Genomic DNA, 26,425 nt, shown 5'->3' with positions numbered 1-26,425 from the left:
AATTAATGTGCCTCCCAAGTGCAGATACCTGTGGAGGCCAGAGAATGGTATGGGATACCCTGGAACTTGAGTTGCAGGTGGTTGTGAGCTGCCCAATGTGGATGCTAGTAGCCAAACCCAGGTCATCTGCAAGAGCAGTCAGTTCTCTTAACCTCTGATTCATCTCTCCGGCCTCACTTACTCATTTCGTTTCTGAGTGCTAATAAAGATAAACATGAGTCTTACATGTCTAATATCTTTTAGGACAGATGCATTAATATTAGAGAAAGTCTCAGTTATTGTGTCATTGGGGGAATTTTCACTTTAAAGCTCCCAAGCAAAAATTAAAAAAATATAGGTTTTCTTTACTACACACACTCTGGCTAATTGTTTAACAATGAGTTTTCTTAATCAATTCTAATTGACTTCCTATCAAGTGATAATATTTGAAAAGTGTGCGAATGATTACTAGAGCTCAACACTTTTTTGCAATAATTTCAGGGTGGGGAAATTGATTGGTCATCAGTCTGATAGCATGGTCAGCTTCCTTTTCTTGATGTTCAGTCCTCTGATTAGTATTCTGATCTTCCTGTTGTTTAAAAATACTCTATGTTGAAACATTCGTTTCTGAATGAGGACTATGACAGTTTAATTAAAGTTTAAACTCTGGTAGTTATTGAAGATCGGACATAATCCAATTATTTTTTATTCAATTAAATTAATAGCAAACCACTTTCCTATAATTACTGTTAATCCTCTGTTATTTTTTCCTCTTTGCTGTTTATCAATGACCTGTGAGATACCGAGAAGAAATCATATTGTGACATAATTACTACAGTCCCAGCTGGAATTATTCATTAAATAATATCCAATTACAAAGATTTCTCTATCTCTATACTAGTTAGAAACAGAGATGGTGAGAATCCAGTTAAAAATGCTTCATTTTTCATAACAGTAAAAAAAAAACAACAGGATTTCTTGATTTAACAACCTCAACATGATCTAAATCAGAAAGAATAGAATTAAACTATTATAAAATATGAGAGCCCTGTATTAATACATAGTACTCTAGCCAAGAGTAAACAACCACTTGATATAAAGTCTGAGGAAATAGTACTCCCATGAAGGCATACATGATAGGGACAGTTTTGAGTATAACTTGTCCCAAAGGTTTGCAAGACAAATGTTTTAGATTCTTGAACTTTTAGGATATTGGAACACTTACCTATATTTCATTAGGTATATTGGTGTTCATATTCAAACCTCAATTACTGTTTACATATACTTTATATATGTAGCATAAAGGCAAGTTTTGCCTGTGTATGTGTATGTGCATGTATACATGTGTAATGCAGATGTGTATAACATATTCATGTGTGTACAATTGCATATGTGTCTGAGGAAGCTTGTGCCCTTGAAAGACTGAATGTGTGTTGACATTAGAAGTCAACCACAGGTGTTGTTCCTCAGGAGGAACAACATTGCTTCTTGAAACAAGGTTCCTGGTATATAGAACTCATCTATTAGGATAGACTCACGGGTCAGTAAATCTTAAGGCTCGGCCTGTGCGCTTCCTAACCTTGGGATTGCAATTGTATATCATGAGCCTAGTTTCTCTGATTTTCTCACAGATGTTGAGATCCAAGTCAAGTCCTCATGCTTGCACTGCAAGTATTTTATTGATTACCCAATTTTTCTAACCCCTAAAGGAGGTTTTATACTCATTTTGTTAATGCTTCTACACATAAAATGAAGCTTCCTGATGTAGAGTTTTCTATTTATACCACTGCACTGGTAGCTTAAAATCTAGACTTTGGAACATTTTAAATTAGGAATTTTCAGATTAGAAACGCTGAATTCATATATAAACAAGTTGGAGGCTTATCTAATTCCCCTGTTGTTCTCACATTTCATTTGTATTAACATCCGTAACAATTTGCCATGTCGAAGAGCAATGCATGCTAATTCTTCAGGTTTATTAATAACTCCTGTCAAAAATGTTGAATTATTTCTGTTTCATCTTTGTGTGCATTTATAATTCAAAGGGAATAAGGTCACAGTCTATTTACAATTCTATTCTGTTATTTTTTTTCTTTATTTGAATCCTTGCTGCCGCTCACAATTCCTCTGTAATCATTTCAAAAGTTGTATAAAATGTCACTTTATGGGTGATGATTTATTTTGCCAATTTCTACTTTTGAACATTATAATGTCTCAGTACTTTCAGTGTTTGAAAATGGCTATTATCCACCATTTTGTGTGTTTGTTATATTTTCTTCAAGTAAGGAATGCTGTATCAAAGTGTTTAAGAACTCTAATTCCTTTATCAGATGTTGAAAAAGATGTTTCTGAAAGGTTCTCCCATTCAGTTTCCCACAGAACTCCAGGGAAGGCCAACCTTCTGAGTGCTAGTAATGGGATGTCTAATGAAATGTCCCACAAGCCTTTTCACAGTGCTACTGCTTTTGATGTGTTCAATGCAGAAGCATCTAATTTACATCATCATTATTTGCAGGGATTCTTCTGTATAAATCGTAGGCTAAATTATGCTGTGAAATAAACAACATTAAGCCACAAATCTTGGTGGCTTATAAAATAACAATTCTTACTTCCACAGTTTCTATTTAATATTCACTTCATTCCAGGACTAGGCTGATAAAGAAACCCATACCTAGGACACTATTAAGTTTATGACATGGAGAGAAAAAAAAAAGAGAGAAAGAAACAAGGTTAGGTCATGCAATGCTGACAAGGCTCATGTGGAACTTCTCCAGGAGACCAACTCAACTTGAGTAAAATTCATCATGCATTCTAGCCTAGAATCAATGAAGTTTTATATGTATTTTTCCTACAGGATGAGATTGGTGGAAGGAAAGGAAATATTCTTATCATACTACCTCACACACATAGTTATGTTCTACAATGAAAACAGATACAATGTGGTTTACATTAATTTCTCAAACTGTTAAGAGTCATGGGATGGGGCTGGAGAGATGGCTTAGAGGTTAAAGAGCATTGACTGTTCTTCCAGAGGTTCTGAGTTCAATTCCCATTAACCACATGGTGGCTCACAACCGTCTGTAATGAGATCTGGTGCCCTCTTCTGGTGTGCAGGCAAATATGCAGACAGAACACTATATACATATTAAATAAATAAAGGAATTTTAAAAAAAAAAGAGTCATGGGAGTATACAGCAGGTGACAGCTAGTGTTTGACAAGTCGCCTCCAGATGTATAACTTCCTGTTGGGAAGCCTCACCTGGCAAGTTCATCACTGGCTGTGGAAACTGGTTGTTTTTTGTCTGCAACTTTCTCCTGTGCCATAACTATGCCTCCCTAATAAGAACAGCTGTGGGGTGCTTTCCACAGCCCTTCAGTGGTGTGTTGTGGGCACACATTTACCTGTGGATGGTCATGAAGGTGATTTCTGTTTAAGATGTACAATTCTGATATGTAGCAATAATACCAGAATATTCTTCTTTACTGACACAGGAAAGTAGCAGTATTCTCAGTCACAAAGACAGATAATTTTAGAATTCAGTACAAATTCAAAACAGACTAAACTGCTCCTGAAGAAAATATACAAAGACTGATTCCCAAGTATTGTTTATTGCTAAATCAAGGGCAGCCTGCTTACCTGGAGACATAGCTCTTTGCAGAAGCTCTCTTTGTGCAAGTACCCCAACCATTCAAGGTTAGGACAATTGTTTACTGTCTGGGATCCCTCAGCAACTTAGAGCTACATGCATGGGTCAATGTGACATTACTAGCCTAAGAGAAGCTACGTGACTTATCTTGTGTTGTGAGAATGGGTAGGGCCCTGAAAATGTGACGTATAATTGTCCAGAGTTTGGCTGTGAGAGAGCAGTGGTAGCATGGAGAGGGCCGGCTATGTAGAGCTACGTGAGAGCTGCTGCAAAATGTGAGTGAAGTGTGTGTGTGTAGTGCTGAGAGACGAGGAAGAAGTATGAGAGAAGTGTAAGGGAGTGAGTGGCTGAAAGAGTGAGTAAATTATGTAGACGTGTGTGTTTGTGAGTGAGTGGGAGAGAGAGCTATGTGAAAGAGCTGCTGCTATGCCGAGGAGCTGTGCCTAGGAACTGTGTAAAGCACTGTGTTGAGAGAGCTATGTAATGAGGTGTTTAGCTGTGACTGTGTGGAGATTTTTAACTGTGCAGAGGCAAGGAAGATGAAGCTGTACAGAAAAGAAATGTAGAAGAGAATGCACGTAAAAGAAAGATGTGTAGTCATGTGACAAATGTATGTATGTAAAGATATGTAGCTTTATGCAACAGTGTGGAGATACGTAGTTGTGTGGAGTCAGAAAGAGTCCAAGATCATTCTTAAGGTGAAGTAAAAGAGAAAGTTACCATCAGAAAGTGAGTGTGTTTCCTTATTAGTTATCTCTCAGATAGAAAAGATGTTGTTTTCCTAATCTACAGCTACTCTGAGGTATTCTATTCACAACCCCGGAGCAGATGGTGGGAGCTGGCCTCCCTCGGTCTGTGATAGCAAACATTTAAATATATGGAACCCTGATCCATTGGTAGATAGTTAATAAAAATAAATGAACAGTCTAGAGCTCATGCCCCTTATTTTACTGGTAAAATAATTGATGGTGTCCATGTTCCTCCTCTTTCAGTTTCTCAGGCATGTAAAGACCATGTTTAAGTTAGATGACTTGAATTCCTCTCTTTTTGACTCATGACTTAGACTGATTTACCTATTAAATTAGAACCAACCTCATGACCAGTGATTTAACTTATATTCCACATTGCCAGTGACTAGTCCTCATTTGGCACTGACATTTAACTTTATTATTTTTTTCTGGGCTATCAAATTCACATCTCCAAGGTTCTGCATGCTCTCCTTTTGATAATATTTCAAAACTCTGAAAACTTTGGTGAATCTCCCAGTCAGTTGATTTTTCATCTCTATCACATTCTGGGTCTAGAAGACTAGGGTTAGTTTGGGCAGAATTACATATAGACAGAGATATGGGAAGGAGGGGCTGGACTCTCATAGGAGGGACTGTGCCCACCCATTCTTTTATGAGGGAATGTCAACAGATTGTGGCTTGAGGGCCTCTGAAAGCAGTCACAGTGGCTTTGATAAAGAAGGTAATGACTGTTACATTCAGCTGACAGCATTCCACAATACCTTATAAAACAGGGATGGATTATAACAACCATTATGACCTTAGATTTAGATGTCAGCTCACGTTTCACGTTTCATGTTCACTCATTTTCAGTGACAACAATCAGCACTCTATGGACAAACCATAGGTTGAACATGAGGTGGCACAGAGAAAGAGCCAAGTGACAGCATTGTGGTGGTCTAGTCCTTTAAGCTATGAAGGTCAAGTTGCTGCTCAATACAGAACAATACCCATTATTGTACCTGAAGTATGATGCAAACTCAGTGTGTATAAGACATCAGGTTAGTAGTATGAAATATGAGTGTTATAAGAAAATAATTTAGACATTAATAAATATTTATTACTAATTCCTAAAGAAGTACATCAAATGTTATAATAAAAAAACTTTGAAGCTATCAGTTTAACAAATAAAGCATACAACCTACAGGTTTAGGTTATAATATTTTAATAAGTATTTCTAAATTATGTGAGTCTTTTTCAAGTCCATTATCTAAGCAGCATCAATACAATATCTACAATCACACACTCATAATTGCTGAAATATTTAATTTTGGAAATTAGGAATTGATTCATAATCTTAAAGTACAAATTATCATTACTATGAATCAATTAAGGTTAGATGTGTTATAGATGAAAGTAAGTTTTATTGAATTTTCTCCCTAATGCTTGGGTCTTGACAAATAACAAACATACTTGAATATGGATACTTAGTGCTTCTGCCCTTGGTTGATAGTTGCTAAATAACAAGAAAATTCTAATATATATTCCTTAGTTTCTTAAACTTAGTGTATTTATGAGATTTGTAAATATTTACAAGCAGTTTGCACTGCCCTAAATTCTGTGTAAACTACAGTAGGTAAGTCAAATATTTGTTCTGGTTTCATGTGGTTTAGACTTGAATAGACAAGAGATAAAACTCACAAGGATATAGGTAGGCATATAATTATAAATTATTGTGTGGGTTTGATCTATATCTTACTAGTTAAATGACTGTGGAAGATAAACAAAACACTGGGTTCAATCTGAGCACCACAATAAAAAGCAAAGCCTATGATAAGTTTTAAGGTACACACTGAAAGAGAAATTTTGCTCATGTGAGGTACCAGAGAAGCCATTTCTGAGGGTGTGACTTTCAAGTCAGGGACTGAATAATGAAAGAGTATGGGAAGAAAAGTAGAAAATATTCCTTTTGAAAAGGAGCAATTGATGTTTGAGAAGGGCACAGAAGGGGGAGATCTGGGACGCTTTAGGAAGGTGATAAAGTACTCAGTTGCCCTGTGCACTGAAAAGTATGCCATCTAACGATCAGCAGAATCTTCATAAGCTATAATATGAAACTTGCCTTTATATGACTATAAAACCATGCCATTTAAAAGTACTGATCTATCAAGCTGACTTAGTCATTTAAATACCATCTTTATTAGCGTGCCAACCAGTGCTTGATACCAGAACCCAAGTGACCCAAACGTCTTTTATGGTGGCACATGTTGGTAATGTGCCAGTTGGAAAAGCAGAGGCAGGAGGATTTCTGAGACTTGGTGACCAGCTAACTTAGCTTGCTTCGTGAGTTCCAGGCTAGTGAGAGACTCTGTCACAGGTTGCAGGAATCCTAATTGGTCTTAATAAAAACCTAGAGCCAGTTATTGGGGTAAATGCTGAAAGATCAGAGGGACAGAAGAAGAAGCCACAGTAGAAACATCTCACCACTACTGAATCCTCAGGCCAAAAGGGGAAGATCCTGTCTCCAGGAGTCCTCAGACTGAATGCCCCCGAGTCCTCAGCTGAAAAGGCTGAGTTCCTATCTCCCCCAGCCTTTATTCCTTTCTCCGCTCAGCCATATCATTTCCTGTCTCAACCTTCCTAGTGCTGGAATTAAAGGCATGTGTGCTTCCCAAATACTGGAAGCAAAGGCATGAGATCTCAAATGCGGGCATTAAAGGTGTGTGCCATCACTGCTTGGTCTCTATGGTTATTCTAGAGCCTGTCTTTGCTCTTTGCTCTTCAGGCAAACTTTATTTGTTAAGAGTACAAACAAAATATCACCACAGTCACACCCAAAAAGCAACAGTGCTTGCAGAATAATACCAAGGCAGTCCTCCACATACTTTCACATACATGTGCATGCATTATCCCACATACATATACACGAATATTCACGAAACAAAAAAATAAATAGAAGGTAGTGATTAAAGAAAATTATATCATTGAATATTTGCTTATTAAAATGCTTTGAACAATATAGAGATTTATATGGGAGGTGGTTGAATTACCTAAGTCTTTTCCATGTGATAAGGCACACACACAGTTTCAAAGTGTGTGTTTATGACTTAATAACAGATGTGTATGTCAGTTGTAGTGACTCTGCTTTTTACTATGTGTTGAAGTCTGATCATTCAGCAGTCTCCATTTTGTGGGCCTTTAGGCAGGGCATTAGCTATCTACAGCAACTCTTTTTCCACACTGGAAACCAGTAATGCTATCGATTGCCTAGACTTGCAAATGGTACTAATCCATTTCAAACAGTCTTCCATTAACTAAAACACATGATATGGGGTAAGGTTAATGTCAGTGATGTGGAAGTATACTTTTTCCACAGAGGAAGGCAGAATTTATGTGTTGACCTTGTCTGGGTGAAGCTGACGTTTATTCCTGATGACCATCAATCTATAGTCCACAAGGGAACAAAAAAACTGGTCAGTACTGAGCATGCGACAATAATTTTACTGAGGGACTACAAAAATAATAGATATATTTAGAAATAATGCATGCAATCTTATATTTAATCAGAACGTTTAAATTCCAGACAGTATTTAGGTTCTTTAATTAATTTCTCTCAATGTCATAACAACTTATAAGTGGGTTTGAAAACTGGAATCAAACATGAAATCTCCAGAACTGATTAAATTATTACAGTAAAAGTTATGTAAGTGCAGTACATAGAATTATTAGGATATATTGCTTACTGTAGAGTAAATTCTAAATAAATGCTATGCTTATTGGGTATTAGAAAATGCAGTTTTGTTATAAAAAGCCCAATGACTATTCAGATTTAAATATTGTTCTATTGTTATCACATAGGCATATTTAAAATATAAATTTGAAAATAATGGACTTTTAAAAAATCTTGATAAATCATATATGTATATATACACATATATACACATACACATATATATTTACATTAATAAGATAATGAAAACTTGCAGTGCAAAAGAAGCTAAAGCAGTGTGCTTAGAGTTACATTTCATACGTTTCAGACACTGATAAGTCCATGTGACCTAGATTAAATTCATGGTCTCTTTGCCCAACTCCATTCTGAAGAATACTATGTCATACCTGGCAGATGATAAAAAATGATAATAAACACAATCACAGTGACAGACAAGTGTGAACTCATGCAAGATTGCAACTCTAAAAAGCATTGAAGAAATTAGTATATAGTTATATAAAATCCTACGTATGTATATAAATATAGAGTGCATATATGTGTGTGTGTGATTACTTAGGGTATCATCGAGGAAGGAAGGAGTGCATGTGAATATAAATGTAAGGGCTCTCTTAGTGATAATCTCAGATGATAATCCTTTGCTGTGGGCCATAAGACCTTGTGCTGATTCCTCTCTTGAACAAGGACCTGACTTTGTCAGAAAGAAAGTCTTGATGCATTTCTAAGATAGAAGGTTATTTTTCAAGCTTCCTTTATTGAGGTCTATCTTCTCCAGTTTCTATGACACCAGAGTTCTGCCAAGGGTTAAATTACATAAATAAAACAAGAATAAATGAATTCTGCTGCATCCAGAATAAGGTCTGGTAAGATGCACCTGGAAAGGCGCATGGTCTCTAGCCTGACAATCTGAGTTTCATCAACATTGTAGAAAGAACAGACTGTAAAGTTATCCTCTGACTTCCACAAGCATACCATGGTAGACACACGTGTACATATGTATCAGTAAACAATCAATCAATCAGTCAATAATTATGTTTTTCTTTAAAAGAAACTATACTCATCCTTTCTTGTAAACAAGAAGGGTTGGATTGTGAATGTAGTTGTAAGACATAGGTACATGTTTTACGCATAAAGAGAAACTGATAGAAAGTAGTGGCTTCCCCCAAAGCAAGCAGTTTTTATGTTGTAAAGGATTGCCATAAAGTTTGCAGTAAGCTCCTAGTTTAGGTAAATACCTCATCTGCTGGACGGCTAACACACTGTGCAAGTTCCTCACTTTCATGATTTTAGGGTCTCAGGAAGGACGTTGGAGATGATTATGCAGAACATTCATCACTCTTAGACATTCTCAATGGGAAACATTTTTACATCCTCCACTTGATGAGTGAGATGGAAAACTGACAAGGGTAGAAGCTGTGAGTGCTATACATGATGGGGAAAGACACATTGTTGAAACATTACTGTATCAGATGTTCTCTTATCTTCTGAGTCAATTCACATAACCCCCTGTGTTTCTCAATAATAAGTGAAAATCTTTTATTTATAGAATTCCAGGCTGTAGAGGACACGACTTCCTAGTGCTTGTAGATGGCACTAGGGAAACCAGGAATGTCAAACATGCATGCTTGTCTTTTCAACAGGGGGGATGTAAACCTTTTTCTGCCCAGAAAGCTGGGGATGGATTAATGAATGACCTGTTGTTCTGAAGGGCTAGTCAGAACCTGAATCCCCGAGACTACTACTATTTTTATCTCAGATTCTTCCTCCCTAAACCTTTATTCTGAGCATTGTTTCTAAGTCCATGGAAACCATTCTGATGTAAAAGGTCACAGGTACTGTGCAAAAGAGTATCAATGTAGTCAAGCCTTAAGCTTGTTGTGGTAGTCACCAGAAAACTTTTGTCCAGTGTAGTACTGTGTTTAAATATGTCAAAAAATAAACTCACTGCCTGGATCAGACTCTAAAAGTTTGAACTAACACTGGCTAACTAAATTGTGTTGAACTAGATTTCCTCTTGCCTCATGCGGATCATTACTCTCACAGCCATGGTGTTTTCAGGACCCCCTACTCCTGGCTCAAATAATCTCATATTGATTTTTAAGAACAATAAAGCTGTAGATGCCAAAAAAAAATCTTTGTGCCCACAGATAAACACTTGGAGAAGCCAGGAAAAGTTAAACACAGCAGATCTCTCCAAAGAGGAAGAAATTTGGCTGTTTCCTCAGAACGTTGCGGAAAAATTTAGTTTGCTTTACTAGGTAACTTAGTAATCCTTTGTTACCTGCTGAACCAGGATCCACCCATATTTCCTAGAATATTATGTTTGTTTATTCCAGATGTTTTCCCACTAAAACCTTGAGCATTATTTTTAGGCCATAAAGCTCATCCTTGTGATAGATGTCATTTGAACTTTACAACAGCCTAAATAACTTCAGAGCCAGGCTAAACCCTTTCTCTCCCAGGTATTAGGTGTACCTCAGTCATTTTCCCTAGACCTTTATCTTGTGCATCATCTTTAAGTCAACAAGAACTCATCTTACAGATGAAGCCATAGAACATTGTGAAGAACTTTAATGTAAACATGTTTTAAGCTTTGTTGTACTCATGGGACTGAGTTAGTTGTTTTTGAAACCTTTTTTTTTTTAAATTGTGTTAACATTCAATATGAAAAAAATAAATGAGCTGATGCCTGACTCTGACCCAGCTCAAGTTGCCTAAATCAGGCTGAACTGAGTTTTTTCTTTTTTTCCTTACCAGGATTTTTTTTTGTCAGCTGTATATGTATATATGTTAACCTGTAGGGAGCATAACATGAGTGTAAGAGCAGTTTCATTGTTTAGCATTAGGACATATTTGAAGCAAAATTTTATCTTAGTTTTATATATACTTAAGGTATAAGTCCCAAAGAATTTATAACAGTTGAAGTTTCAGCTTCATATTCTCTTGGTGACCCATCTATGTACTAATGAATGCTCATGAATAGTCTACAGGCGAACCTCTTCTTAGAATCGAAGGATAGAGTTGCATTTGAATTCATCAATTATGAGGAATATTCTTGAGGTTGAAAAAGATTTGCCTATAAAGATAATATGAAACACTTTTGGCTCTCCAACTTCAACAACAGCAACAAAAAGAAGCTTGGGAAGGTGGATGGATAATTGGAAATGTAAACCCTGCACTGGGCAGGCTGTGTGTTATTCCCACACCACCTGTGATGTTACACAGCCACGTGCTCACACAAAAAGAGCAGGGCATTTGGGCCACTTTCTGCAGCTTCATTTCTGGCACGAAAACAAGATTCTGTCTTTCAAACAGATTTCAGGTTTCTTCAGAAGTTATTGATTTGTCTAGTCTAGTGTTGATAAGCTACACAGTTCCTAATTCAGACTCAGAATCATTTGAATTGAGAGTTATTAAAGATGCCCATGCTTCACTTTTGAGGTCATATTATTACATATCCCTTTTCAGACATGGCGACTCACCTCTCCTTTCCACCATACCATAGAAGTTTAAAGAATAAATGTGTACTTTACATTGATTTTGATCAAACAACGTTTGCCCTGGGTAGTCCTGGATGGCGAGGTCACTGCAGCAATTATAAAACAGAATCCCCCAGCAGACCTTTCATCTACTTGTAATATAAAATCAATAACATCTAAACAGGACTGAGATGCCATTTTAATGCTTGCCAAAGAGCATTTAGACATCTGAGCTGCCTCAGATGTGGTTTCAAGATCCATTTTGAAAACAGGGACAAAGATGTTCTTTGTCTTATTTGTAGCCTGAAAATCCACTTACTCAGTCATGTGAGGAATGGATCTAATGGCTATATATGATAATAAATATCAAAAGAACCAAAGTTTTTTTGACTTGCTAATTAACTACAATATTCTATACATATAAAATTCATACATAAATTTGGTATTTTGTATAATACAATTTATATATGTTAACTGAGATGGACTAAAGTAATACTATTTCAATGATAATCTATCTTATTCTCAATGAAAAATTTAAACAGTGGCATTTATTCACTAATCAGTGATATCTTTTGTATCATTCTCTCTTAAATTTTGCACATGTTAATATTATGTGCTATGCATTGTACAACATCAATTTGTATTTGAGATTAAGACACATTAATTTAATAAGATTCTCTTTTATTCTATTCATAATTAAAGATAAAAATTTGAAAAAAATATTTGGATACTGTATCTTTTATTTAATCAGAAGTAAACACCATGAGGCCTCACTGACAGATGAAGACATCACTTTTATGGCTGTTTAATAAATTTCCTGTATTAATAATATGAACCTCATGTGATGTTTCGGATATAACTTGAAATTACACATTGAAAGTTTTTTAAGCTGGTGATCTTTCACTGAATAAGGTTAAACTAACACTATAAAACTTTCAGAATCTCATCAAGACGTACTTAGCTTCAGCCTGTGCAGTTGAAAGACCCAATAATGGCTTACCTCATGCAATATTTACACATGTTTTGTAAGCAGGTCAGTTGTTAAAGTAACCATTTCTGCCAAGGACATCACTACATCACAAATCAGTGAGTAGATATAAGTCAGCCAGCTGCTGTTAGAGGAGTTCCTGAATCAACCAAAACTTGGAATATACTAGTCAGAAAAAAATGCTCTCATCAGTTACTATTGACATATGATATGAGATATATACTAAGTTACCTAAATAATGAATTATTCACATTTCTAAAGCTACCCAAATTTACTGTAAAGTTGGTTCTTTCATACTACAAGGGCAATTGTACTCTTTTTTTTTATTTTTATTTTGCAATACAATTAAGTTCTACATATCAGCCACAGATTCCCTTGTTCTCCCCCTCCCGCCCCCCTCACCTTCCCCCTAGCCCGCCCCCCATTCCAATCTCCTCCAGGGCAAAGCCTTCCCCACAGACTGAGATCAACCTGGTGGACTCAGTCTAGGTAGGTCCAGTCCCCTCCTCCCAGGCCGAGCCAAGGGACCCTGCATAGGCCCCAGGTTTCAAACAGCTGACTCATGCAATGAGCACAGGACCCAGTGCCACTGCCTGGATGCCTCCCAAACAGATCAGGCCAATCAACTGTCTCACCCACTCAGAGGGCCTGATCCAGTTGGTGACCCCTCAGCCATTGGTTCATATTTCATGTGTTTCCGTTTGTTTGGCTATTTGTCTCTGTGCTTTATCTGACCTTGGTCTCAACAATTCTCTCTCATATAAACCCTCCTCATTCTCGCTAATTGGACTCCCAGAGATCCACCTGGGGCCTAGTCATGGATCTCTGCATCCAGATCCCTCAGTAGTTGGATGAGGTTTCTAGCATGACAATTAGGGTGTTTGGCCATCCCATCACCAGAGTAGGTCAGTTCGGACTGTCTCTCGACCATTGCCAGCAGTCTGTTGTGGGGGTATCTTTGTGGATTTCTGTGGGCCTCTCTAGCACTTTGCTTCTTCCTATTCTCATGTGGTCTTCATTTACCATGGTCTCCTATTCCTTGTTCTCCCTCTCTGTTGTTGATCCAGCTGGCTTGTACAACCACTTTGGAAATCAATATGGCGATTTCTTAGAAAATTGGGAATCCATCTCCCCCAAGATCCAGCTATACCACTCTTGGGCATATACCCAAGGAATGCTCAACCACACCACAAGAGCACTTGTTCAGCTATGTTCATATCAGCATTGTTTGTAATAGCCAGAACATGGAAACAACCTAGATGCCCTTCAACTGAAGAATGGATAAACAAAATGTGGTACATATACACAATGGAATACTACTCAGCAGAGAAAAACAATGACATCATGAGGTTTGCAGACAAATGGATGGATCTAGAAAAAATCATCCTGAGTGAGGTATCCCAGACTCAGAAAGACAAACATGGTATGTACTCACTCATAACAGGATACTAGATGTGGAACAAGGATGACTGGACTGCTACTCACAACACCAGGCAGGCTACCTGGAAAACAGGACCCCAAGAAAGACACAGGGATCGCCCAATGACAGAGAAATGGAATGAGATCTACATGAACATCCTGGACATGAGTGGGGGTAGTGAAGGGTGAGGGTCGAGGGAAAGAGAGCTTGGGTGAGTGGGAGATCCCAGCTGGATCAGCAATTGTACTCTTAAATACTTATATGCACTACATTTTTCTATCTGTAAGTTATGTATAATTTACAGAGTGTAATGATTAATAGTTTTCTAGGGTGTTAAAAACCTGTAGGTTAGGATGTTTTGGAAATTATGTGAGAATATTAAAAATAGCACACACCATATAGCCTCCTATTTCCTCTCTTTAAGGCTGTACGTATCTCAGTCTATATAGACAGACTCAGAGTGTAGAACCATGTCTGCAATGTTGAGCCTCTTATAAGAGTCATAAATAATAATGAAATTATTGTCCTGGCATTCACCTAATATGCATATAATAAAATGATCCCCTCGATATCTTATGGGCAAGAAGAGATAAAGAAAACCTATTACAGGTAATATCGTATAACACATGTCAATATACTTCAAAACTTTAATCCAAGGAGTCCAAAGAATAATGTAGGAAAGAATAAAAAGCCTTAGTTAAAAGGTAATGATTCAAAATTTTCATGGAGTTTCACTACTTCAACTTTTATCATTATTCTTTGAATCTATGAACTGCCTTATGATATCAATATAATAATATTTAGAACTCAGCAGAAGTCTGTGAGAGTGATGACAGACATGTGAAAGCAAATATTCTTTACTTAATAAAATTTCTTTCATGCTCATCAACACTTCTACAAATGGTCTTTTATATAGCTCTTAATTTCAACATATAGAAAACATTGTTTATATAAAATTTATGTGTTTAGAATCTTTTGATTAGAACCGTATCAGTTCCATCATCATCAACACACTCATACACAGAGGTAAATGGTCATGGAAATATACCAATGGTATTTGCATTTACAAAGGGTATTGTAATGGATAGTTTGTGTGGCTGAATTTAATTTTAGAGGTAAGCTGTATGGCAATAATTACCAAACTATACATTGTACTTTAATAGCAGGAAACATCACTGTAAGGAATACTTACAAGAGTGTGTTGAAGTTTTAAAAAATGATTATTTTTACCTATATCTTATCATATTTTGTCCTCATTAAATATCCCTGGTAAGATCCATGGCAAGAATGAATAAACTTACAGAGAGAAAAGCAGAGGATGAGATGAATGCAGTGAGATAGTCTCTGATTATCTCATGCATATGGTGAGGGTGTTCTTAAATTTTCCACGATTATGCATCATTAAATGAATTGAAATCCACATGCCGTTCCTAGATAAAATGATGCAGGAAAGTAATGCAGAGAATCTGATTATATATAAATTTACTAGAATCTCTGTCTTAGCCAATTATGAGTATCATATTACAATACTAAGTACTTGTTGCCTCAACAATAACATGCACGTGTGTTCAAATTTACTAGATGGCAAAAGCCAGTTGTGCTATCTAATTTTATGTCAGCTTGATGTGAGCTAGAGTTAGGAGAATGGAGGGAAACTCAGTTGAGAACATGCCTTCATAGAATCTAGCTGTAAGGTATTTTCTTAATTAGTGATAGATGCAGAAGGCCCAGCCCACTATGAATGCTGCCCTTCTCTCTGCCTTGGGTTGGTGGCCCTGGGTTCTATAAGAAAGCAGATTGAGCAAGGCCATGGGAAGCAAGCCAGTAAGCAGCACCCCTCCACAGCCTCTACATCAGCTCCTGCCTCCAGGTTCCATCCCTGCCTGAGTTTCTGTCATGATGTCCTTCAGTGATGGACTATGATGTGGAAGTATAAGACAAAGAAACCCTTTCTTCCCCAGCTTGCTTTTCTTCATGGTGTTTCATCACAGCAATTGAAACTCTAAATAGGACACCAATAATGTTTTTGCTTTTAAAAATACATAAGATCTTCAAGTTGCATCAAAGGATATGAGAAAATTCAAAAGTCAGTTAAATTATAATTGTGTAATTATCATTTCACTACATATTGAAAAAACAGGATATTAAAGAAACAAAAATGTATTGGTTTATTTTCACAGGTAAATACTAAAAAAAATGAAAATGTACCATATTACAATTACAAGCTAAGAAATGTACCATATCACAATTACAAGCTAAGATGGACACTTGGAGTTTATGAGGTACTCAAAAGACAAGTTAAAACCTGAGGCTCCTAGTGCTTTATTCATAATTTTTAAAGATTTTACTCATGTTTATTTTGTCTGTTAGTGTTTGCCTGAGTGTTTGACTGTGCACCTATGGAGACAGTTCCTGAGGAGGCCAGAAGAGGGTGTTAAATCCCTTAAGGGCCAGAGTCACAGTGTGTTGTCAGCCTCCACTTATGATTGTGAATTGAATGGGTGCTCTTATAGTTGAGCCATCTCTTCAGCTCCTCATAAATGTTTTATAGAATATTTTAATTGAAATCCAACAAGTATAAAATATTTATAAAAAGTAATTTTAAAGAACTGACATCATAGGTTTAGGCATATATATATATATATATATATATATATATATATATACATATATATTTTCTATGTTTTAAAACACAGTGAGTAAATACAGGGTTTCATTTTTTACCAACTCTTACTCATAGAAATATAAAAATATATCAGTATAATGACTCTAATTTTCACCACTGGTGACTAAATTACAGACCATTGGTTTGGATCTGTGGTACAGCTCTATTAAAAATCATGGCATATTCTTGGAGTATTTTCAGGCATCCTGAACTGCTACTTCAGTAGCTTTTGCTGCTTTCCAAAGTGTTTTAAAATATTTCTACAATGCCATATGTAAAGTCAAAGAGAGTAGAAACTATGGGAGTGTGAATGCCTGCTCAACTCAGAAATCATAACCAGATACCACAGAGCACTCCTAAGAATAGTCCTCGTTCACTGAAAGAGCATTGAATCAGTTAACAGGAGAAGTTAGGGCTGGTTAGGTAAGCTCTGCTGCTCTGACAAATCACATTGTGATTCTAATCTGCAGGTGCTTTCCCATCTGTGTTTTGGATTGTCCTTCAGATCACCTTCTCTAGTCACCTGTTGGCTGGACAGTCACATCTGCTTTCATCAACTTGCATTCCGTGGCCTCTCTCTGCCTAATCATGCTTTCCTCCTTGGTTTGTAATTTTGCACAGTGTGCCTAGCCCTGGACAGCTGCTTTCAGAAATGAGTCCTGCCAGTCACTTGACAGGAGGTACTTCAACTTCAAGCTCTCTTTTTTTTATGCATACTGCATTGTTTGAACCTGACAAGCAAAATTACACAATTAAAACAATTTGCTATCTTAAAGCCATTAATCATATTGTCTCACTTATCAATTAATTATATTCTATGATTATGGATTAGGCTTCGGATTGCATTGTGTCTTTTGGGGGGGTCTTAAGTCATTTATAAAAAAAACGTACATTTATTTTAACAAGATGAATAAAATTAAAGGTATGCAAAATGAATTTTTCTGCTATCATAAGAGAAGGGGGAAGGCAGACAAGGTATTGAGTCAGACTTAAGGACCATAGAGGAAGTACATGAAGGGAACAAATTACCAAATCCAACTCCTTCTCTGATTTGTTTTAGTCTGAAACTTTAAAACAGAAACCCTAAAATTTTAGATGACCTCTAATTGTGCCTTTGACCACAAAATCACACAATTAAATTTCATGTAAATTTTAACTTTCATTATGTTCATAAACCTGCTTGCAGAAGAGAGTTTCTAACCTTTATTCCTATTTCTTTGAGTTGTTTCTTTCTACTTCAAACATGTCTCAGTTGAGAATAGTATGAAAAGAGTGCAATCATATCAAAATCATATGCAACAGCTATTATGATTAGAAAGACTCATTGAAAGTGGGTTTACTAGTGAAATTTCTAACTATATTCTAAATACTTATATCCAGGGGCTGGAAAAATGAATCAGTGGTTAAAAGTCTTTGCTATTTTTGCAGAAGACCTGTGTTCAACTCCCACCACCTACATGATGGCTCAAAAATCATCTATAACTCAGGATCCCAGGTATCCAATGCCCTGTTCTAGCCTAAGGTATCAGATATGCATGATACACAAAAATGCAGGAAAATACCCCTCATGCACATAAAATAAAATAAATAAATCTTAAAATATTAAAAATAAAGAAAAATACTTAAACCCATGAATTTGAGAGAGAGAAAAGGGGAAGTACATGAAAAGTCACCTGATAAAGTAGACGTGATCACTAAATAAAGCAGAAGACAATAACCTATCTAGACTTCATATGCCACCAAATAAAATGTCCAGTGACAGGAATGGGTTACATCTTGTTGAGTCATTGAACAAGGGGGCCCATAGACTACTCTACTCTAATATCAAAGGCTATTGCCAAGGCTATTGATTATTCGCCATAAACTGATGCTACAGCCCTATTTCTGAAGACACAACTTATGCATATCATTAAACATGGAGACATTGAGCTGGCGCCCAGCTAGAAGCTTCCTCCCTATAGAGACCTGCCTGCAAGATGTACTGGTGTAATGGTGGAACAAATGTTATTGGAGTAACAAACCATTTATTCTGATTTAAACTCTCCCTGTGATGTGGAACCCATACACAACACTGCTAAAGTGCCAGGAAACTAGGACTAGTCAGATCATGCGCCTAGGGGAAAAACTGTTATTCTGCTAAGGAACATAGCAATCTAGAGAAATATTTCTGTGACCATCGATTAGAGCATTGCTCAACCCTCATCAAGAAGCTTCTTCTTACAGTAGATGGTAATTAACAAAGAGATCCACCACCGGGCAATGTGAGGGGTGTGACAGACTTGGAAGCACTGAATCCTAAAAGGAGTATCTTTATCAAATATGTTCTCTCAAGGCTCAGGGGTGTATGTGAATAAGAGAAATATTTTAAAGGTGAGGGGTGGTGGATGAGTCCCAGGACTAAGATTCATATGAACATACAGAAACTGTGACAGTACACACAAGTTATGAGCAGGCTGAAACATACAAATTTCTAGCACTGAAAAAAAGGAAGAGGACACAGTTCCAGCATTACCAAAGGAGAATCCATCCAGGGAATCTATCCAGGGTGCCATTCATGGGAGTAGTTGAACAGCACAAGGTTTTCTCCTGTGTGTGTGTGTGTGTGTGTGTGTGTGTGTGTGTGTGTGTGTGTGTGTGCTTTTAGTTTTGTTTTATTTTTGCATTATTTATTTATTGTCTTTTCTAAGTTTGTGTTTGATCTTCATCTTTTGTTTACTGTTGTTTTATTTTTCTTCTCTTTCCTTTTCATTATGTGTGTGTGTGTGTGAGAGAGACAGAGAGAGAGAAAGAGAGAGAGAGAGAGAAAGAGAGAGAGAGAGAGAGAGAGAGATAGAGAGAGAGGGAGAGAGGGAGAGAGAAAGAGAGAGAGAGAATGGAGAGAAAGAACATAAACTCAGATGGGTAGGGAGGAGCTGTGAGAGGGGAAAGAATATGGACAAAAGATATTGTGTGAAAAAATGTAAATAAAAAACTTAAAAAGAAAACAAAAAATCCACACTCACATAACATACATAAAATAAATAAATACTCATATCTACAATAAAGTCTAACTTTCAGACAAAATCAAAAAAATACATCCTTGCACCAAATGAGACTATTACAGAAATCCTCCACTGTGGAGATCAACCGGTTGTGGTGATTCCAAACCCAATTGACACATCTCTAACCACTCCTACAACCAAGGCTCAGGGAGCATTGTGGCAGAAGGAACAGAAAGCCTGTGAGAGCCAGAGAACCAGGGTTTCTACAGCAACAGAGTCTCTTCTATGTGAAATAAGGAACTGTACCCACGTACTCTCAACAATGTGGTTGTTTAAACCCAACCTGATGAATGATACAAGTTGATGTGCCAACATGGATGAGGGAATTTCACAAGATCCCATCCCTCAGTGAAGAGCTACAAGCAATCAGTGTGTGCCGAAGAGGAAGAATTAGTCTTCTCCAGGGACCAGCCCAGAAAAGTTTATCGAATCTCAAGCTCTGCACACATACAGATACAAGCAAGACTGAATAGACCCAGCTTGTTTTTTGTGAGTATGTGTGGGTGGGTGGGGGTATGTGTAATAAAAAACAGGTCATTAATTTGAGAGTGGGTGGGGGACATAGCTGAAGTTGGTGAGGAGAAAGGGGGACAAATGATTTTATTACAATACTTATTATGAACTTTGAAAAAAATAAATACACATGGAGAATTTTGATATAAAATTTATATAGGCAATATATCAGGAAGGTATGTTAAATGGTATTTGTAAGGCTTTGTCTTGAAATAAAAAGTTATTAAATTCCATGGTGGTTTGTAGAACAATATATTTAAGCTTTGTTTCCTTATAGTAAACATGATGTCATGTTAGACATGCTGCTTGACAGCTTGTTGTTACTATTTAGATGTTGTATTTGTCTGACTCTTCTTGGAGATCTAACTAAGATTTTCCTACCTACATATTATCACCCCGTTTTATTGTTATCAAATATTGCTTCACTCCACTCATGGCCATATGGCTTAGAAATTTAATTTACTAGAAAACTTTGTACTGGACCAAATATATTTTTTATTGGTAATCACTCAAAAAAAAAACCCACACACACATATCAAATAAAATTTATTTTTCTTTCTTGAAATCAATATTTTTGGTATATTTACCCACCGGCAATAATTTCTCATGTGACACAATGTCCCAATAGGACTGTTAAGGAACTACCTAGCTTTCCATTCTCATACCCCACAACAATAAATTTATTTATTCTTTTGTTAAGAAATACTACAGATTGGAATAATTTTCCCATGGTTTGTCTTTCTTACAAATTTCCACCGAAAGTGATAACATACTTTTTGAGCTTTGTAAAGAAAGGGTTTTATAAAAAATAAAAATTGAAAGTCTAAATGACAGTGGTCAGTAGATATGGTCAACCACTCCTGAAGCCTTTCTTTGTTTCAGTAGCAGGACAAGTTCTAAGGGAAGTCTAATAATGTGTACCTTGGATACACAGAGATTAAACATAACATTGCTTTCACTATTAGAAGAATGACCATCCATTAGAAGAAATACCTTATTTGAGAAACCTGGCAAACTATAGAAGAAAACAGTTTTCATGGCTTTGCTGAGATTTAGAAATCACTATGTGTTATGGACTTTAATCGCCCTCATCCTTCACAGAGACAACCGCAAATTACTTTGGCCATAAAATAATCTCTCTTCTTTAAAATTTGAGAGACATTACCAAGTCTGATACTTTTAACCACTAGAGTAACTAGCTGCTAATGATAGACTGTTTCGTTAAATTAATTTAAATAAATTCCAGCCACATTCCAACCATTATTACTCAGTCTCTTAAGCTGTGCATTTGGGATATCTATCAGGTGCGATTATTATAAATTGAAGGATTAAATCACATAATAAACTGGCTATAGTATAGCTTTGAGACCTTCTGGGTAATTGTATACAACCCCAGTTACCATATTTAAATCCCCTCTCCTTATTTGTACTTGAATTAATCACAATAAATAATCTCTTTTCTGAAAGGTCGTAAGACCTTCATTCTTGTCTCAGAAAGGGTCTCCACTATGTTTTAGAGTATGAAAGAGTCAGACAGGTTGTTTCATTTCCTACTTGTTTTATCAGATGATATACAGAAGCTATGATATTCCACCAGCAGCACTTGTCACATATGAAATTTGCCAACATTGTGTATTTGATTACAAGGAGTATAATATTGCACAATATTTATAGCATTGAATCACTTAGGCTATAAATGCAGTTAAGATAAATATATGTCATTTTCATTTCAGAATATTGTTAAGAACCACATTAAAAAAGCACTCATTGCAAACACTGTCTGCAAGAGCTCTGTGAGCAAGGATGACAACATTCACACTGCGTTACTACCCACCCAGATGAATTCCTTTAAGTTGAGTTTGTTCTCTAGACATCTTGTCTCTTAATGTGTCCCATTGTGAAGTGTTAGAGGTTAACATTTTAGCATACAAATAGGCAACATCATGTTCCTTAATTATTTCAACCATTGCTGTTACAGAACACAACTTTGTCTTTTATATTGTGTGTGTGTGTGTGTGTGTGTGTGTGTGTGTGTGTGTGTGTGTGTTTGCACATGAGCACTTGAGTATATTTATTATGTGCACCATGTAATTGGAGGTTCTGGCCGAGTTCAGAAGACCATGTTGGGTCACTTGGAATAGAAGTTACAAGTGGTTGTGGGCTACATAATCTGGGTGCAGGGAACCAAACCTAGTTCCCTTCCAAGAACAGTAAGTGTTATTACCACCTGGGCCACCTCTCCACCCACTAAAAACAGAGACTTGACTTTTTGCTAGTGGTCACTATAGAAACACAAGTGTGAGATGCACCCATCTAATGCAAATGGTTTAGGTCCCTTGAGCTTGTCTTTAAGATCTGTCTCTGTCTCTGTCTCTGTCTCTCTGTCTCTGTCTCTCTGTCTCTCTCTCTCTCTCTCTCTCTCTCTCTCTCCCTCCCTCCCTCTCTCTCTCTCCTTTCCTGTCCATCTCCCTCTCCCCTTCCCCTTTCTCCCTCTCCCCTCCCTCCCTTTCTCTCCCCCCAACGCTTGCATAATTTCACTGCATACCATAAAGTGATGTTTCCATTTACATCCAGTTCAGTATTTTTTTAAAACCTATCTTTTAATTTCTTTCAGAACCACTGGTTCTGCTGGAATGTATTGTTTAATTTCCAAGTTTTATGAATTTTCTGTAATTCCTGTTGTTATTGTGTTGATATGAAGTTTTTAAATGTTTTTAAGATGTAGTTCATTTTACAAGTACCGGTGTTGTGCATGCATGGATGTCTGTGGGCTATGTGCATACCTTGTGTGTAAGGACATGGCTTTGGATCCTTTAGAACTGGAGTTACAGATGGTTGTGAACCACTATGTAGGTGCTAAGATTCAAAACCAGGAACTTTACAAGGGAACAAAGTGTCCTTAGCCACCATGCCATCTCTTTAGTCTCTGATTTTCTGTTTTATGATTAGAGAAGATGACAGTCGAAATAATCTAACAAAGGGATTAAGCACGTTATCACTCTATAACGGCCTTCATTGTCTCCTGATAAAATATATTTCAAGTCTGTTTTGACTGCTGTGTACGTGAAGTCGCCAGCATTCTCTTACTGAATGAGAGTATCATTTCTTCACCCTTGGATGTTCACCTTAAAATACAGGGAGTTTCTTGCCAGCAGATTGTGCAGGTGTTTCTTGATTTATAACAGGGTTACATTAAAAAAAAAAACAGAAGTAAAGAATATCACAACTCAAAAATGCATTTACTATGCTTAATCTACCAAATGCCACCGTTTAGTGAGACGGCATCCTACAGAATTGCAGGTGCTGACCCCAGTGCCTGTCTGTGTGACTTGGTGCGCGGACGGCCATTAGACCTGCCAAGCACCATGAGTTGTTACCCTTCCCACTAGCAATCCAGGGGAAAGATTCATGTGTAATACAACTTACAACGAATGTCTATTTCCCTCTTCACTCCACTGTCCTATTGGAATGTCAAAGTTGAGCCATCATAACTTAGGAGTTCTCCAAAGAGCTGTATTCTGTTTCCATCCTGTAATTTTGTGACTTTGTATAAATAATTTAAGCCATTTACAATTATGGAAGTTAAGGGCGATGTGTTGAACTTTTTTAACCTTTCTTAATGTCTTACTTATTGATTTGGTAATTTGTTTATTAAGTATGAGAAACATTTATTAATTAATTTTTTTGTGTGTCTAGGAGATTCAGGCATCCCCCAGCACCTGTGTGCTGAGCAGAGGATGAATTGCAGGATACAATCAGTGCTTTTCTTTTGTTATGTGGGTCTTGAGATCAAACTCAAGTTGCCAGGCTTAGCAGCCAATAACTTTACCTGATGAGCCACCTCTTCAGCTAACTCAATAATATATTTTAATTGTCATTTTTAAAACCTCCGTAAATCCATGATATATTTTTTTGGGTTTAGTTACCATGAGGCATAAGTAAAAGATCTTATAAACATGCTTGTCTATTTTAAGATACTACAACTTCAATTTACATGCAGAAACTTCATTTACTTATCCCCATATGCAAAAATCAAGGTACTGTTGTGATAATTTAAATACTTTGTGTATTCACTATCCATTAACAAATTACTACAGCTCTAGTAATTTCAATGCTTTGGCACTTTCTTTTTTTTTTTTTTTTTTTGGTTTTTTGAGACAGGGTTTCTCTGTGTAGCTTTGCGCCTCTCCTGGAACTCACTTGGTAGCCCAGGCTGGCCTCGAACTCACAGAGATCCGACTGGCTCTGCCTCCCGAGTGCTGGGATTAAAGGCGTGCGCCACCACCGCCCGGCTGGCACTTTCAATTCTGTAATTAGAGATGGCTTATGTATCGCCATTGCAAGATTAGAATTTTCTGAGTGTGTTCCATGTTCTTATTTTTACAATGGGCTTTTTTTTTTTTTTTTTGGTTTTTTTTTTTTTTCGAGACAGGGTTTCTCTGTGTAGCTTTGCACCTTTCCTGGGACTCACTTGGTAGTCCAGGCTGGCCTCGAACTCACAGAGGTCCGCCTGGCTCTGCCTCCCGAGTGCTGGGATTAAAGGTGTGCGCCACCACCGCCCGGCTACAATGGGTTTTTTACTTTAATGTATTTTCTTGTTTGTAAAGAACATCCTTCGACTCAAACTGAAGACATCCCTCCAGAAATTCAACAGGACCGACCTCCTGTTGATGTCATCTATGTTTGTGCAGGTTAGCTTTTACCATCCCTCACTCCTGAAAAACAGACTTACCAATATTCTTAGTTGGCCATTTTACTTTTAGTACATCATTGACACTGGTTGCCTTTGTCTATGTCAGATATGTCTCTTAATCTTTAGTGGGTGCCAGCATTGTAAATTGTTCTTAATTTACACCTGCTGTGTTCTTTCCTGTATATACATATATAACTACAATGAGTTTCAATTTATAAATTATGCACACTATTGTATTAACAATAATAGAAAATAATTATATTACTCTCTAAAAAGGGTTATGTGGATGTGGTTCCCTATCTCTTCTCTCTCTCAAAATAGGATTTGACTTTGTTTTTTAGAATGTGCACAGTTTTAACTCTATACAATTGAGCTTTGCTTGATCTCATACCCTTGGCACACAGTGCCAGAGTTAATCTGTCTTTTTATGTTGACACTGTCGATGGAACTATTCAACTTTTTGTTAACCTTTCCATTTTGTTAGGGTTATTTTTCTCTTTCATTTTTTCAATCTAACTTGTTTTTCTTGTAACTTAGTGTATAGTAAGATTATTATATCAAGTTACTTATCATTCAGTTAATGAGTCTCTCTCCTTGGCCAGTTACCAACATTTCATTTTGTTCTTTTGCTGATGCCATGCTGTTTTGGTTACTCATAAGCTTCCATACAAGAAACTCAAAACACTGATTTAAGTTTTTAAATACTGGGTTGAGTAGCATGCCCCTGAGCAATCTGCTTATTCGGAAACTCTTGGCAGTTTGTAATGTGTTCCATTAGTAGGCTTAGGAGATGGAGTATCAAAAACAAATTATCACAATGTTTAGTTTGCAAGAAGGGTAGGTTTGGCATTTGATTCTGTAGTTCATGGTCAGGAGCATAGGACCACTAAAGTAGACTTGCTGAGTTATCTATGTGTAGAGGTCTGATTCTGTAATCGCATAGGTCAACCTAAAAGATAAGCACTAGAAGATAGTCTGATGCTGGTATTGGGTTTGAGAATAAGGATAGAGTTGTAAGCATGGTGGTGGTATGACCACAAGCCTTGGTCAATGAGAAACCCTTTATGAGTGAACATGATATCTATTTCACAGCAAGACTTGAATTGTATTCATCATTTTCTATTGATAAATTAATTAACATATTAATTTATAACTTTTTTGTTATATAAATTACATAATGAATTTTAGACATTTTCACCCTCTATTCCCCTCACCACTCTCCTCCCTTTCCTACTGAAACCCCTTTTCCCAGCAAGCACTGGCCCTACTTTCCTGTCTCCTTTTGGTCTCATTAGCTGAGTTTAATTCAAGTCCCTTGCCTGAGTGTGAGTGAGAGACAGTTTACTAAAACAAGGGCAAGTTACAAAAGGCTATACCAGTGAAGAAAATGCCTCCTTCCCCAAAAATTGTTAATTGCCAATATTCCTTTAGGGAAGGCCATGAAGAAATGTTGAGTGACCCAACCTTCTGCAGGTTGTATGTAAATTTTCACAGCTGCAGTGAGTTCATGAGCTTCATGTCTATGTCCTATCTAGAAGACATGTT

Source organism: Peromyscus eremicus, chromosome 18, assembly GCF_949786415.1.
Source record: "Peromyscus eremicus chromosome 18, PerEre_H2_v1, whole genome shotgun sequence".
Classification (NCBI taxonomy): domain Eukaryota; kingdom Metazoa; phylum Chordata; class Mammalia; order Rodentia; family Cricetidae; genus Peromyscus; species Peromyscus eremicus.
The sequence above is the reverse complement of the archived record's forward strand: the minus strand, read 5'-3'. Positions refer to the sequence as shown.